Raw genomic sequence first — 15441 nt, forward strand, 5'->3', positions numbered from 1 at the left:
TTTTATCCCGGTGTGACAGTTTTATCCCGGTGTGACTTTTTCATCCCAGATGGACAGTTTTATGCCAGAGTGACAGTTTTATCCCGGTGTGTCAGTTTTATTCCCGTGTGACAGTTTTATCCCGGAGTGACAGTTCTATCCCAGAGTGACAGTTTTCTCCCAGTGTGTCAGTTTTATCCCGGTGTGTCAGTTTTATCCCAGTGTGACAGTTTTATCCCGGAGTGACAGTTCTATCCCGGTGTGTCAGTTTTATCCCAGAGTGACTGTTTTATCCCGGTCTGACAGCTTTATGCCAGTGTGACAGTTATATCACAGAGTGACAGTTTTATCCCAGAGTGACAGTTTTATCCCAGTGTGACAATTTTATCCCGGAGTGACAGTTCTATCCCGGTGTGTCAGTTTTATCCCAGTGTGACAGTTTTATCCCAGAGTGACAGTTTTATCCCATTGTATCAGTTTTATCCCGGAGTGACAGTTTTATCCCAGAGTGACAGTTTTCTCCCAGTGTGTCAGTTTTATCCCAGTGTGATAATTTTATCCCAGTGTGGCAGTTTTATCCCAAAATGACAGTTTTATTCCGGTGTATAATTTTATCCCGGTGTGACAGCTTTATACCAGTGTGACAGATTTTTCCCGGTGTGACAGTTTTATCCCGGTGTGTCAGTTTTATCCCAGTGTGGCAGATTTATCCCAGAGTGACAGTTTTATCCCGGTGTGACAGCTTTATCCCAGTGTGACAGATTTATCCCGGTGTGACAGTTTTATCCCAGTGTGTCACTTTTATTCCAGTGTGACAGTTTTATCCGAGTGTGACAGTTTTATCCCGGTGTGACAGTTTTATCCCGGTGTGTCAGTTTTATCCCAGTGTGGCGGTTTTATCCCGGTGTGTCAGTTTTATCTCAGTGTGACAGTTTTATCCCGGTGTGTCAGTTTTATCTCAGTGTGACAGTTCTATCCCAGTGTGACTGTTTTATCCCAGAGTGACAGATTTATCCCGGTGTGTCAGTTTTATCCCGGTGTGACAGATTTATCCCGGAGTGACAGTTCTATCCCAGAGTGACAGTTTTCTCCCAGTGTGTCAATTTTATCCCGGTGTGTCAGTTTTATCCCGGTGTGACAGTTTTATCCCGGAGTGACATTTCTATCCCGGTGTGTCAGTTTTATCCTAGAGTGACAGTTTTATCCCGGTGTGACAGTTTTATGCCAGTGTGACAGTTATATCACAGAGTGACAGTTTTATCCCAGAGTGACAGTTTTATCCCAGTGTGACAGTTTTATCCGTGTGACAGTTTTATCCCGGTGTGTCAGTTTTATCCCGGTGTGATAGTTTTATCCCAGTGTGACATTTTTATCCCAGTGGATCAGTTTTATCCCGGTGTGACAGTTTTATCCCAGTGTGTCAGTTTTATCCCAGTGTGACAGTTTTATCCCGGTGTATCAGTTTTATCCCGGTGTGACAGTTTTATCCCGGTGTGACGGTTTTATCCCAGAGTGACAGTTCTATCCCGGTGTGTCAGTTTTATCCCAGAGTGACAGTTTTATCCCGGTGTGACAGTTTTATCCCAGAGTGACAGTTTTATCCCAGTGTGTCAGTTTTATCACAGTGTGACAGTTTTATCCCGGTGTGACAGTTTTATCCCAGGGTGACAGTTCTATCCCGGTGTGACAGTTTTATCCCAGTGTGACAGTTTTATCCCGGTGTGTCAGTTATATCCCGGTGTGACGGTTTTATCCCGGAGTGACAGTTCTATCCCGGTGTGACAGTTTTATCCCAGGGTGACAGTTCTATCCCGGTGTGAGAGTTTTATCCCGGTGTGACAGTTCTATCCCGGTGTGTCAGTTTTATCCCAGTGTGACAGTTTTATCCCAGAGTGACAGTTTTATCCCGGTGTATCAGTTTTATCACAATGTGTCAGTATTATCTCGGTGTGACAGTTTTATCCCAGTGTTTGAATCTTATCCCAGAGTGCAGGTTTTATGCCGGTGTGTCAGTTTTATCCCAGTGTGACAGTTTTATCCCTGTGTGTCAGTTTTATCCCGGTGTGACAGTTTTATCCCAGAGTGACATTTTTATCCCGGTGTGACAGCTTTATCCCAGTGTGACAGATTTATCCCGGTGTGACAGATTTATCCCAGCGTGTCACTTTTAACCAGTGTGACAGGTTTATCCCAGTGTGACAGTTTTATCCCGGTGTGACAGTTTTATCCCAGAGTGGCAGTTTTATCCCGGTGTGTCAGTTTTATCCCAGTGTGGCAGTTTTATCCCGGTGTGACAGTTTTATCCCAGAGTGACAGTTTTATCCCGGTGTGTCAGTTTTATCCTGGTGTGACAGCTTTATCCCAGTGTGACAGATTTATCCCGGTGTGTCAGGTTTATCCCGGTGTGATAGTTTTTTCCCAGTGTGACAGTTTTATCATAGTGTGATAGTTCTATCCCGGTGTGACAGTTTTATCCCAGTGTGTCAGTTTTATCCCAGTGTGACAGTTTTATCCCGGTGTGACAGTTTTATCCCAGTGTGTCAACTTTATCCCAGTGTGACAGATTTATCCCGGTGTGTCAGGTTTATCCCGGTGTGATAGTTTTTTCCCAGTGTGACAGTTTTATCATAGTGTGATAGTTCTATCCCGGTGTGACAGTTTTATCCCAGTGTGTCAGTTTTATCCCAGTGTGACAGTTTTATCCCGGTGTGACAGTTTTATCCCAGTGTGTCAACTTTATCCCAGTGTGACAGATTTATCCCGGTGTGTCAGGTTTATCCCGATGTGACAGTTTTTTCCCAGTGTGACAGTTCTATCCCGGTGTGACAGTTTTATCCCTGTGTGTCAGTTTTATCCCAGTGTGACAGTTTTATCCCGGTGTGACAGTTTTATCCCAGTGTGTCAGTTTTATCCCAGTGTGACAGATTTATCCCGGTGTGTCAGTTCTATCCCGGTGTGACAGTTTTATCCCAGTGTGACAGTTTTATCCCGGTGTGACAGTTCTATCCCGGTGTGACAGTTTTATCCCAGTGTGTCAGTTTTATCCCAGTGTGACAGTTTTATCCCGGTGTGACAGTTCTATCCCGGTGTGTCAGTTTTATCCCAGTGTGACAGCTTTATCCCGGGTGTGACAGTTTTATGGCGGAGTGTCAGTTTTATCCCAGTGTGACAGTTTTATCCCGGTGACAGTTTTCTCCCGGTGTGTCAGTTTTATCCCAGTGTGACAGTTTTATCCCAGTGTGACAGCTTTATCCCGGGTGTGACAGTTTTATGGCGGAGTGTCAGTTTTATCCCAGAGTGACAGTTTTATCCCGGTGTGAAAGTTTTTTCCCAGTGTGTCAGTTTTATCCCGGGTGTGACAGTTTTATGGCGGCGTGTCAGTTTTATCCCAGAGTGACAGTTTTATCCCAGTGTGACAGTTTTATCCCAGTGTGACAGCTTTATCCCGGGTGTGACAGTTTTATGGCGGAGTGTCAGTTTTATCCCAGAGTGACAGTTTTATCCCGGTGTGACTGTTTTTTCCCAGTGTGTCAGTTTTATCCCGGTGTGACAGTTTTATCCCAGGGTCTCCGTTTTATCTCAGTGTGACAGTTTTATCCCAGAGTGACAGTTTTATCCCGGTGTGTCAGTTTTATCCCAGTGTGACAGTTTTATCCCGGTGTGACAGTTTTATCCCAGGGTGACAGTTCTATCCCGGTGTGACAGTTTTATCCCAGTGTGACAGTTTTATCCCGGTGTGTCAGTTACATCCCGGTGTGACGGTTTTATCCCGGAGTGACAGTTCTATCCCGGTGTGACAGTTTTATCCCAGGGTGACAGTTCTATCCCGGTGTGACAGTTTTATCCCGGTGTGACAGTTCTATCCCGGTGTGTCAGTTTTATCCCAGTGTGACAGTTTTATCCCAGAGTGACAGTTTTATCCCATTGTATCAGTTTTATCCCGGAGTGACAGTTTTATCCCAGAGTGACAGTTTTCTCCCAGTGTGTCAGTTTTATCCCAGTGTGACAATTTTATCCCAGTGTGGCAGTTTTATCCCAGTATGACAGTTTTATTCCGGTGTATAAGTTTTATCCCGGTGTGACAGCTTTATACCAGTGTGACAGATTTTTCCCGGTGTGACAGTTTTATCCCGGTGTATCAGTTTCATCCCAGTGTGGCAGTTTATCCCAGAGTGACAGTTTTATCCCGGTGTGACAGCTTTATCCCAGTGTGACAGATTTATCCCGGTGTGACAGTTTTATCCCAGCGTGTCACTTTTATTCCAGTGTGACAGTTTTATCCGAGTGTGACAGTTTTATCTCGGTGTGACAGTTTTATCCCGGTGTGTCAGTTTTATCCCAGTGTGGCAGTTTTATCCCGGTGTGTCAGTTTTATCTCAGTGTGACAGTTTTATCCCGGTGTGTCAGTTTTATCTCAGTGTGACAGTTCTATCCCAGTGTGACTGTTTTATCCCAGAGTGACATATTTATCCCGGTGTGTCAGTTTTATCCCGGTGTGACAGTTTTATCCCGGAGTGATAGTTCTATCCCAGAGTGACAGTTTTCTCCCAGTGTGTCAATTTTATCCCGGTGTGTCAGTTTTATCCCGGTGTGACAGTTTTATCCCGGAGTGACATTTCTATCCCGGTGTGTCAGTTTTATCCCAGAGTGACAGTTTTATACCAGTGTGACAGTTTTATGCCAGTGTGACAGTTATATCACAGAGTGACAGTTTTCTCCCAGTGTGTCAATTTTATCCCGGTGTGTCAGTTTTATCCCGGTGTGACAGTTTTATCCCGGAGTGACATTTCTATCCCGGTGTGTCAGTTTTATCCCAGAGTGACAGTTTTATCCCGGTGTGACAGTTTTATCCCAGTGTGACAGTTTTATCCCGGTGTGTCAGTTTTATCCCGGTGTGACAGTTTTATCCCGGTGTGACTTTTTCATCCCAGATGGACAGTTTTATGCCAGAGTGACAGTTTTATCCCGGTATGTCAGTTTTATTCCCGTGTGACAGTTTTATCCCGGAGTGACAGTTCTATCCCAGAGTGACAGTTTTCTCCCAGTGTGTCAGTTTTATCCCGGTGTGTCAGTTTTATCCCAGTGTGACAGTTTTATCCCGGAGTGACAGTTCTATCAGGTGTGTCAGTTTTATCCCGGTGTGATAGTTTTATCCCAGTGTGACATTTTTATCCCAGTGGATCAGTTTTATCCCGGTGTGACAGTTTTATCCCAGTGTGTCAGTTTTATCCCAGTGTGACAGTTTTATCCCGGTGTATCAGTTTTATCCCGGTGTGACAGTTTTATCCCGGTGTGACGGTTTTATCCCAGAGTGACAGTTCTATCCCGGTGTGTCAGTTTTATCCCAGAGTGACAGTTTTATCCCGGTGTGACAGTTTTATCTCAGTGTGACAGTTTTATCCCAGAGTGACAGTTTTATCCCAGTGTGTCAGTTTTATCTCAGTGTGACAGTTCTATCCCAGTGTGACTGTTTTATCCCAGAGTGACAGATTTATCCCGGTGTGTCAGTTTTACCCCGGTGTGACAGTTTTATCCCGGTGTGTCAGTTATATCCCGGTGTGACGGTTTTATCCCGGAGTGACAGTTCTATCCCGGTGTGACAGTTTTATCCCAGGGTGACAGTTCTATCCCGGTGTGACAGTTTTATCCCGGTGTGACAGTTCTATCCCGGTGTGTCAGTTTTATCCCAGTGTGACAGTTTTATCCCAGAGTGACAGTTTTATCCCATTGTATCAGTTTTATCCCGGAGTGACAGTTTTATCCCAGAGTGACAGTTTTCTCCCAGTGTGTCAGTTTTATCCCAGTGTGACAATTTTATCCCAGTGTGGCAGTTTTATCCCAGTATGACAGTTTTATTCCGGTGTATAAGTTTTATCCCGGTGTGACAGCTTTATACCAGTGTGACAGATTTTTCCCGGTGTGACAGTTTTATCCCGGTGTATCAGTTTCATCCCAGTGTGGCAGTTTATCCCAGAGTGACAGTTTTATCCCGGTGTGACAGCTTTATCCCAGTGTGACAGATTTATCCCGGTGTGACAGTTTTATCCCAGCATGTCACTTTTATTCCAGTGTGACAGTTTTATCCGAGTGTGACAGTTTTATCCCGGTGTGACAGTTTTATCCCGGTGTGTCAGTTATATCCCAGTGTGGCAGTTTTATCCCGGTGTGTCAGTTTTATCTCAGTGTGACAGTTTTATCCCGGTGTGTCAGTTTTATCTCAGTGTGACAGTTCTATCCCAGTGTGACTGTTTTATCCCAGAGTGACAGATTTATCCCGGTGTGTCAGTTTTATCCCGGTGTGACAGTTTTATCCCGGAGTGACAGTTCTATCCCAGAGTGACAGTTTTCTCCCAGTGTGTCAATTTTATCCCGGTGTGTCAGTTTTATCCCGGTGTGACAGTTTTATCCCGGAGTGACATTTCTATCCCGGTGTGTCAGTTTTATCCCAGAGTGACAGTTTTATACCAGTGTGACAGTTTTATGCCAGTGTGACAGTTATATCACAGAGTGACAGTTTTCTCCCAGTGTGTCAATTTTATCCCGGTGTGTCAGTTTTATCCCGGTGTGACAGTTTTATCCCGGAGTGACATTTCTATCCCGGTGTGTCAGTTTTATCCCAGAGTGACAGTTTTATCCCGGTGTGACAGTTTTATCCCAGTGTGACAGTTTTATCCCGGTGTGTCAGTTTTATCCCGGTGTGACAGTTTTATCCCGGTGTGACTTTTTCATCCCAGATGGACAGTTTTATGCCAGAGTGACAGTTTTATCCCGGTATGTCAGTTTTATTCCCGTGTGACAGTTTTATCCCGGAGTGACAGTTCTATCCCAGAGTGACAGTTTTCTCCCAGTGTGTCAGTTTTATCCCGGTGTAACAGTTCTATCCCGGTGTGTCAGTTTTATCCCAGTGTGACAGTTTTATCCCGGAGTGACAGTTCTATCCCGGTGTGTCAGTTTTATCCCAGAGTGACTGTTTTATCCCGGTATGACAGTTTTATGCCAGTGTGACAGTTATATCACAGAGTGACAGTTTTATCCCAGAGTGACAGTCTTAACCCAGTGTGACAATTTTATCCCGGAGTGACAGTTCTATCCCGGTGTGTCAGTTTTATCCCAGTGTGACAGTTTTATCCCAGAGTGACAGTTTTATCCCAGTGTATCAGTATTATCCCGGAGTGACAGTTTTATCCCAGAGTGACAGTTTTCTCCCAGTGTGTCAGTTTTATCCCAGTGTGACAATTTTATCCCAGTGTGATAGTTTTATCCCAGTATGACAGTTTTATTCCGGTGTATCAGTTTTTTCCCGGTGTGACAGCTTTATACCAGTGTGACAGATGTTTCCCGGTGTGACAGTTTTATCCCGGTGTGTCAGTTTTATCCCAGTGTGGCAGATTTATCCAAAGAGTGACAGTTTTATCCCGGTGTGACAGTTTTATCCCAGCGTGTCACTTTTATTCCAGTGTGACAGTTTTATCCGAGTGTGACAGTTTTATCCCGGTGTGACAGTTTTATCCCGGTGTGTCAGTTTTATCCCAGTGTGGCAGTTTTATCCCGGTGTGTCAGTTTTATCTCAGTGTGACAGTTTTATCCCGGTGTGTCAGTTTTATGCCAGTGTGGCAGTTCTATCCCAGAGTGACAGTTTTCTCCCAGTGTGTCAATTTTATCCCGGTGTGTCAGTTTTATCCCGGTGTGACAGTTTTATCCCGGAGTGACAGTTCTATCCCAGAGTGACAGTTTTCTCCCAGTGTGTCAATTTTATCCCGGTGTGTCAGTTTTATCCCGGTGTGACAGTTTTATCCCGGAGTGACATTTCTATCCCGGTGTGTCAGTTTTATCCCAGAGTGACAGTTTTATCCCGGTGTGACAGTTTTATGCCAGTGTGACAGTTATATCACAGAGTGACAGTTTTATCCCAGAGTGACAGTTTTATCCCAGTGAGACAGTTTTATCCGTGTGACAGTTTTATCCCGGTGTGTCAGTTTTATCCCGGTGTGATAGTTTTATCCCAGTGTGACATTTTTATCCCAGTGGATCAGTTTTATCCTGGTGTGACAGTTTTATCCCAGTGTGTCAGTTTTATCCCAGTGTGACAGTTTTATCCCAGTGTATCAGTTTTATCCCGGTGTGACAGTTTTATCCCGGTGTGACAGCTTTATCCCAGTGTGACAGTTTTATCCCGGTGTGCCAGTTTTATCCCAGAGTGACAGTTTTATCCCAGAGTGACAGTTTAATCCCGGTGTGTCAGTTTTATCCCAGTGTGACAGTTTTATCCCAGTGTTACAGTTTTATCCCAGAGTGACAGTTTTATCCCGGTGTGTCAGTTTTATCCCAGTGTGACAGTTTTATCCCAGTGTGACAGTTTTATCCCGGTGTGACAGTTTTATCCCAGGGTGACAGTTCTATCCCGGTGTGACAGTTTTATCCCAGTGTGACAGTTTTATCCCGGTGTGTCAGTTATATCCCGGTGTGACGGTTTTATCCCGGTGAGACAGTTTTTTTCCCAGTCTGTCAGTTTTATCCCAGAGTGACAGTTTTATCCCGGTGTGACAGTTTTATCCCAGTGTGACAGTTTTATCTCAGTGTGTCAGTTTTATCCCACTGTGACAATTTTATTCCAGTGTGACAGTTTTATCCCGGTGTGACAGTTTTATCCCAGTATGACAGTTTTATTCCAGAGTGACAGTTTTCTCCCAGTGTGACAGTTTTATGTCAGTGTGTCAGTTTTATCCCACTGTGACAATTTTATCCCAGTGTGACAGTTTTATTCCAGAGTGACAGTTTTCTCCCAGTGTGACAGTTTTATCTCAGTGTGTCAGTTTTATCCCACTGTGACAATTTTATCCCGGTGAGACAGTTTTTTTCCCAGTCTGTCAGTTTTATCCCAGAGTGACAGTTTTATCCCGGTGTGACAGTTTTATCCCAGTGTGACAGTTTTATCTCAGTGTGTCAGTTTTATCCCACTGTGACAATTTTATTCCAGTGTGACAGTTTTATCCCGGTGTGACAGTTTTATCCCAGTATGACAGTTTTATTCCAGAGTGACAGTTTTCTCCCAGTGTGACAGTTTTATGTCAGTGTGTCAGTTTTATCCCACTGTGACAATTTTATCCCAGTGTGACAGTTTTATTCCAGAGTGACAGTTTTCTCCCAGTGTGACAGTTTTATCTCAGTGTGTCAGTTTTATCCCACTGTGACAATTTTATCCCAGTGTGACAGTTTTATCCCAGTGTGACAGTTTTATATCAGTGTGTCAGTTTTATCCCACTGTGTCAATTATATCCCGGTGCGTCAGTTTTATCCCGGTGTGACAGTTTTATCCCAGAGTGACAGTTTTCTCCCAGTGTGTCAGTTTTTTCCCACTGTGACAATTTTATCCCAGTATGACAGTTTTATCCCAGTATGACAGTTTTATTCCGGTGTATCAGTTTTATCCCGGCGTCACAGCTTTATCCCAGTGTGACAGATATATCAGGGTGTGACAGTTTTATCCCAGTGTTACAGTTTTATCCCAGAGTGACAGTTTTATCCTGGTGTGTCAGTTTTATTCCAGTGTAACAGTTTTATCCCAGTGTGTCAATTTTATCCGGTTATGACAGTTTTATCCCAGTGTGTCAGTCTTATCACAGTGTGACAGTTTTATCCCGGTGTGACAGTTTTATCCCAGAGTGACAGTTTTAGCCTGGTGTGTCAGTTTTATCCCTGAGTGACAGTTTTATCCCGGTGTGACAGTTTTATCCCAGGGTGACAGTTCTATCCCGGTGTGACAGTTTTATCCCAGAGTGACAGTTTTATCCCAGTGTGACAGTTTTATCTCAGTGTGTCAGTTTTATCCCACTGTGACAATTTTATCCCAGTGTGACAGTTTTATCCCAGTGTGTCAATTATATCCCGGTGTGTCAGTTTTATCCCGGTGTGACAGTTTTATCCCAGTGTGACAGTTTTATCTCAGTGTGTCAGTTTTATCCCACTGTGACAGTTTTATCCCAGTGTGACAGTTTTATCCCAGTGTGTCAATTATATCCCGGTGTGTCAGTTTTATCCCGGTGTGACAGTTTTATCCCAGAGTGACAGTTTTCTCCCAGTGTGACAATTTTATCCCAGTATGACAATTTTATCCCAGTATGACAGTTTTATCCCGGCGTCACAGCTTTATCCCAGTGTGACAGATATATCAGGGTGTGACAGTTTTATCCCGGTGTGTCAGTTTTATCCCAGTGTGACAGTTTTATCTCGGTGTGACAGCTTTATCCCAGTGTGACAGATTTATCCCGGTGTGTCAGTTTTATCCCAGTGTGACAGATTTATCCCGGTGTGACAGTTTTATCCCAGTGTGTCAGTTTTATCCCAGTGTGACAGTTTTATCCCAGTGTGTCAGTTTTATCCCGTTGTGTCAGTTTTATCCCGGTGTGACAGTTTTATCCCGGAGTGACATTTCTATCCCGGTGTGTCAGTTTTATCCCAGAGTGACAGTTTTATACCAGTGTGACAGTTTTATGCCAGTGTGACAGTTATATCACAGAGTGACAGTTTTCTCCCAGTGTGTCAATTTTATCCCGGTGTGTCAGTTTTATCCCGGTGTGACAGTTTTATCCCGGAGTGACATTTCTATCCCGGTGTGTCAGTTTTATCCCAGAGTGACAGTTTTATCCCGGTGTGACAGTTTTATCCCAGTGTGACAGTTTTATCCCGGTGTGTCAGTTTTATCCCGGTGTGACAGTTTTATCCCGGTGTGACTTTTTCATCCCAGATGGACAGTTTTATGCCAGAGTGACAGTTTTATCCCGGTATGTCAGTTTTATTCCCGTGTGACAGTTTTATCCCGGAGTGACAGTTCTATCCCAGAGTGACAGTTTTCTCCCAGTGTGTCAGTTTTATCCCGGTGTGTCAGTTTTATCCCAGTGTGACAGTTTTATCCCGGAGTGACAGTTCTATCAGGTGTGTCAGTTTTATCCCGGTGTGATAGTTTTATCCCAGTGTGACATTTTTATCCCAGTGGATCAGTTTTATCCCGGTGTGACAGTTTTATCCCAGTGTGTCAGTTTTATCCCAGTGTGACAGTTTTATCCCGGTGTATCAGTTTTATCCCGGTGTGACAGTTTTATCCCGGTGTGACGGTTTTATCCCAGAGTGACAGTTCTATCCCGGTGTGTCAGTTTTATCCCAGAGTGACAGTTTTATCCCGGTGTGACAGTTTTATCTCAGTGTGACAGTTTTATCCCAGAGTGACAGTTTTATCCCAGTGTGTCAGTTTTATCTCAGTGTGACAGTTCTATCCCAGTGTGACTGTTTTATCCCAGAGTGACAGTTTTATGCCGGTGTGTCAGTTTTACCCCGGTGTGACAGTTTTATCCCGGTGTGTCAGTTATATCCCGGTGTGACGGTTTTATCCCGGAGTGACAGTTCTATCCCGGTGTGACAGTTTTATCCCAGGGTGACAGTTCTATCCCGGTGTGACAGTTTTATCCCGGTGTGACAGTTCTATCCCGGTGTGTCAGTTTTATCCCAGTGTGACAGTTTTATCCCAGAGTGACAGTTTTATCCCATTGTATCAGTTTTATCCCGGAGTGACAGTTTTATCCCAGAGTGACAGTTTTCTCCCAGTGTGTCAGTTTTATCCCAGTGTGACAATTTTATCCCAGTGTGGCAGTTTTATCCCAGTATGACAGTTTTATTCCGGTGTATAAGTTTTATCCCGGTGTGACAGCTTTATACCAGTGTGACAGATTTTTCCCGGTGTGACAGTTTTATCCCGGTGTATCAGTTTCATCCCAGTGTGGCAGTTTATCCCAGAGTGACAGTTTTATCCCGGTGTGACAGCTTTATCCCAGTGTGACAGATTTATCCCGGTGTGACAGTTTTATCCCAGCATGTCACTTTTATTCCAGTGTGACAGTTTTATCCGAGTGTGACAGTTTTATCCCGGTGTGACAGTTTTATCCCGGTGTGTCAGTTATATCCCAGTGTGGCAGTTTTATCCCGGTGTGTCAGTTTTATCTCAGTGTGACAGTTTTATCCCGGTGTGTCAGTTTTATCTCAGTGTGACAGTTCTATCCCAGTGTGACTGTTTTATCCCAGAGTGACAGATTTATCCCGGTGTGTCAGTTTTATCCCGGTGTGACAGTTTTATCCCGGAGTGACAGTTCTATCCCAGAGTGACAGTTTTCTCCCAGTGTGTCAATTTTATCCCGGTGTGTCAGTTTTATCCCGGTGTGACAGTTTTATCCCGGAGTGACATTTCTATCCCGGTGTGTCAGTTTTATCCCAGAGTGACAGTTTTATACCAGTGTGACAGTTTTATGCCAGTGTGACAGTTATATCACAGAGTGACAGTTTTCTCCCAGTGTGTCAATTTTATCCCGGTGTGTCAGTTTTATCCCGGTGTGACAGTTTTATCCCGGAGTGACATTTCTATCCCGGTGTGTCAGTTTTATCCCAGAGTGACAGTTTTATCCCGGTGTGACAGTTTTATCCCAGTGTGACAGTTTTATCCCGGTGTGTCAGTTTTATCCCGGTGTGACAGTTTTATCCCGGTGTGACTTTTTCATCCCAGATGGACAGTTTTATGCCAGAGTGACAGTTTTATCCCGGTATGTCAGTTTTATTCCCGTGTGACAGTTTTATCCCGGAGTGACAGTTCTATCCCAGAGTGACAGTTTTCTCCCAGTGTGTCAGTTTTATCCCGGTGTAACAGTTCTATCCCGGTGTGTCAGTTTTATCCCAGTGTGACAGTTTTATCCCGGAGTGACAGTTCTATCCCGGTGTGTCAGTTTTATCCCAGAGTGACTGTTTTATCCCGGTATGACAGTTTTATGCCAGTGTGACAGTTATATCACAGAGTGACAGTTTTATCCCAGAGTGACAGTCTTAACCCAGTGTGACAATTTTATCCCGGAGTGACAGTTCTATCCCGGTGTGTCAGTTTTATCCCAGTGTGACAGTTTTATCCCAGAGTGACAGTTTTATCCCAGTGTATCAGTATTATCCCGGAGTGACAGTTTTATCCCAGAGTGACAGTTTTCTCCCAGTGTGTCAGTTTTATCCCAGTGTGACAATTTTATCCCAGTGTGATAGTTTTATCCCAGTATGACAGTTTTATTCCGGTGTATCAGTTTTTTCCCGGTGTGACAGCTTTATACCAGTGTGACAGATGTTTCCCGGTGTGACAGTTTTATCCCGGTGTGTCAGTTTTATCCCAGTGTGGCAGATTTATCCAAAGAGTGACAGTTTTATCCCGGTGTGACAGTTTTATCCCAGCGTGTCACTTTTATTCCAGTGTGACAGTTTTATCCGAGTGTGACAGTTTTATCCCGGTGTGACAGTTTTATCCCGGTGTGTCAGTTTTATCCCAGTGTGGCAGTTTTATCCCGGTGTGTCAGTTTTATCTCAGTGTGACAGTTTTATCCCGGTGTGTCAGTTTTATGCCAGTGTGGCAGTTCTATCCCAGAGTGACAGTTTTCTCCCAGTGTGTCAATTTTATCCCGGTGTGTCAGTTTTATCCCGGTGTGACAGTTTTATCCCGGAGTGACAGTTCTATCCCAGAGTGACAGTTTTCTCCCAGTGTGTCAATTTTATCCCGGTGTGTCAGTTTTATCCCGGTGTGACAGTTTTATCCCGGAGTGACATTTCTATCCCGGTGTGTCAGTTTTATCCCAGAGTGACAGTTTTATCCCGGTGTGACAGTTTTATGCCAGTGTGACAGTTATATCACAGAGTGACAGTTTTATCCCAGAGTGACAGTTTTATCCCAGTGAGACAGTTTTATCCGTGTGACAGTTTTATCCCGGTGTGTCAGTTTTATCCCGGTGTGATAGTTTTATCCCAGTGTGACATTTTTATCCCAGTGGATCAGTTTTATCCTGGTGTGACAGTTTTATCCCAGTGTGTCAGTTTTATCCCAGTGTGACAGTTTTATCCCAGTGTATCAGTTTTATCCCGGTGTGACAGTTTTATCCCGGTGTGACAGCTTTATCCCAGTGTGACAGTTTTATCCCGGTGTGCCAGTTTTATCCCAGAGTGACAGTTTTATCCCAGAGTGACAGTTTAATCCCGGTGTGTCAGTTTTATCCCAGTGTGACAGTTTTATCCCAGTGTTACAGTTTTATCCCAGAGTGACAGTTTTATCCCGGTGTGTCAGTTTTATCCCAGTGTGACAGTTTTATCCCAGTGTGACAGTTTTATCCCGGTGTGACAGTTTTATCCCAGGGTGACAGTTCTATCCCGGTGTGACAGTTTTATCCCAGTGTGACAGTTTTATCCCGGTGTGTCAGTTATATCCCGGTGTGACGGTTTTATCCCGGTGAGACAGTTTTTTTCCCAGTCTGTCAGTTTTATCCCAGAGTGACAGTTTTATCCCGGTGTGACAGTTTTATCCCAGTGTGACAGTTTTATCTCAGTGTGTCAGTTTTATCCCACTGTGACAATTTTATTCCAGTGTGACAGTTTTATCCCGGTGTGACAGTTTTATCCCAGTATGACAGTTTTATTCCAGAGTGACAGTTTTCTCCCAGTGTGACAGTTTTATGTCAGTGTGTCAGTTTTATCCCACTGTGACAATTTTATCCCAGTGTGACAGTTTTATTCCAGAGTGACAGTTTTCTCCCAGTGTGACAGTTTTATCTCAGTGTGTCAGTTTTATCCCACTGTGACAATTTTATCCCGGTGAGACAGTTTTTTTCCCAGTCTGTCAGTTTTATCCCAGAGTGACAGTTTTATCCCGGTGTGACAGTTTTATCCCAGTGTGACAGTTTTATCTCAGTGTGTCAGTTTTATCCCACTGTGACAATTTTATTCCAGTGTGACAGTTTTATCCCGGTGTGACAGTTTTATCCCAGTATGACAGTTTTATTCCAGAGTGACAGTTTTCTCCCAGTGTGACAGTTTTATGTCAGTGTGTCAGTTTTATCCCACTGTGACAATTTTATCCCAGTGTGACAGTTTTATTCCAGAGTGACAGTTTTCTCCCAGTGTGACAGTTTTATCTCAGTGTGTCAGTTTTATCCCACTGTGACAATTTTATCCCAGTGTGACAGTTTTATCCCAGTGTGACAGTTTTATATCAGTGTGTCAGTTTTATCCCACTGTGTCAATTATATCCCGGTGCGTCAGTTTTATCCCGGTGTGACAGTTTTATCCCAGAGTGACAGTTTTCTCCCAGTGTGTCAGTTTTTTCCCACTGTGACAATTTTATCCCAGTATGACAGTTTTATCCCAGTATGACAGTTTTATTCCGGTGTATCAGTTTTATCCCGGCGTCACAGCTTTATCCCAGTGTGACAGATATATCAGGGTGTGACAGTTTTATCCCAGTGTTACAGTTTTATCCCAGAGTGACAGTTTTATCCTGGTGTGTCAGTTTTATTCCAGTGTAACAGTTTTATCCCAGTGTGTCAATTTTATCCGGTTATGACAGTTTTATCCCAGTGTGTCAGTCTTATCACAGTGTGACAGTTTTATCCCGGTGTGACA

This window comes from Chiloscyllium plagiosum, unplaced genomic scaffold, assembly GCF_037043375.1.
Source record: "Chiloscyllium plagiosum isolate Xiang-an unplaced genomic scaffold, Cpla_swu_hap1 HiC_scaffold_22, whole genome shotgun sequence".
Lineage (NCBI taxonomy): Eukaryota > Metazoa > Chordata > Chondrichthyes > Orectolobiformes > Hemiscylliidae > Chiloscyllium > Chiloscyllium plagiosum.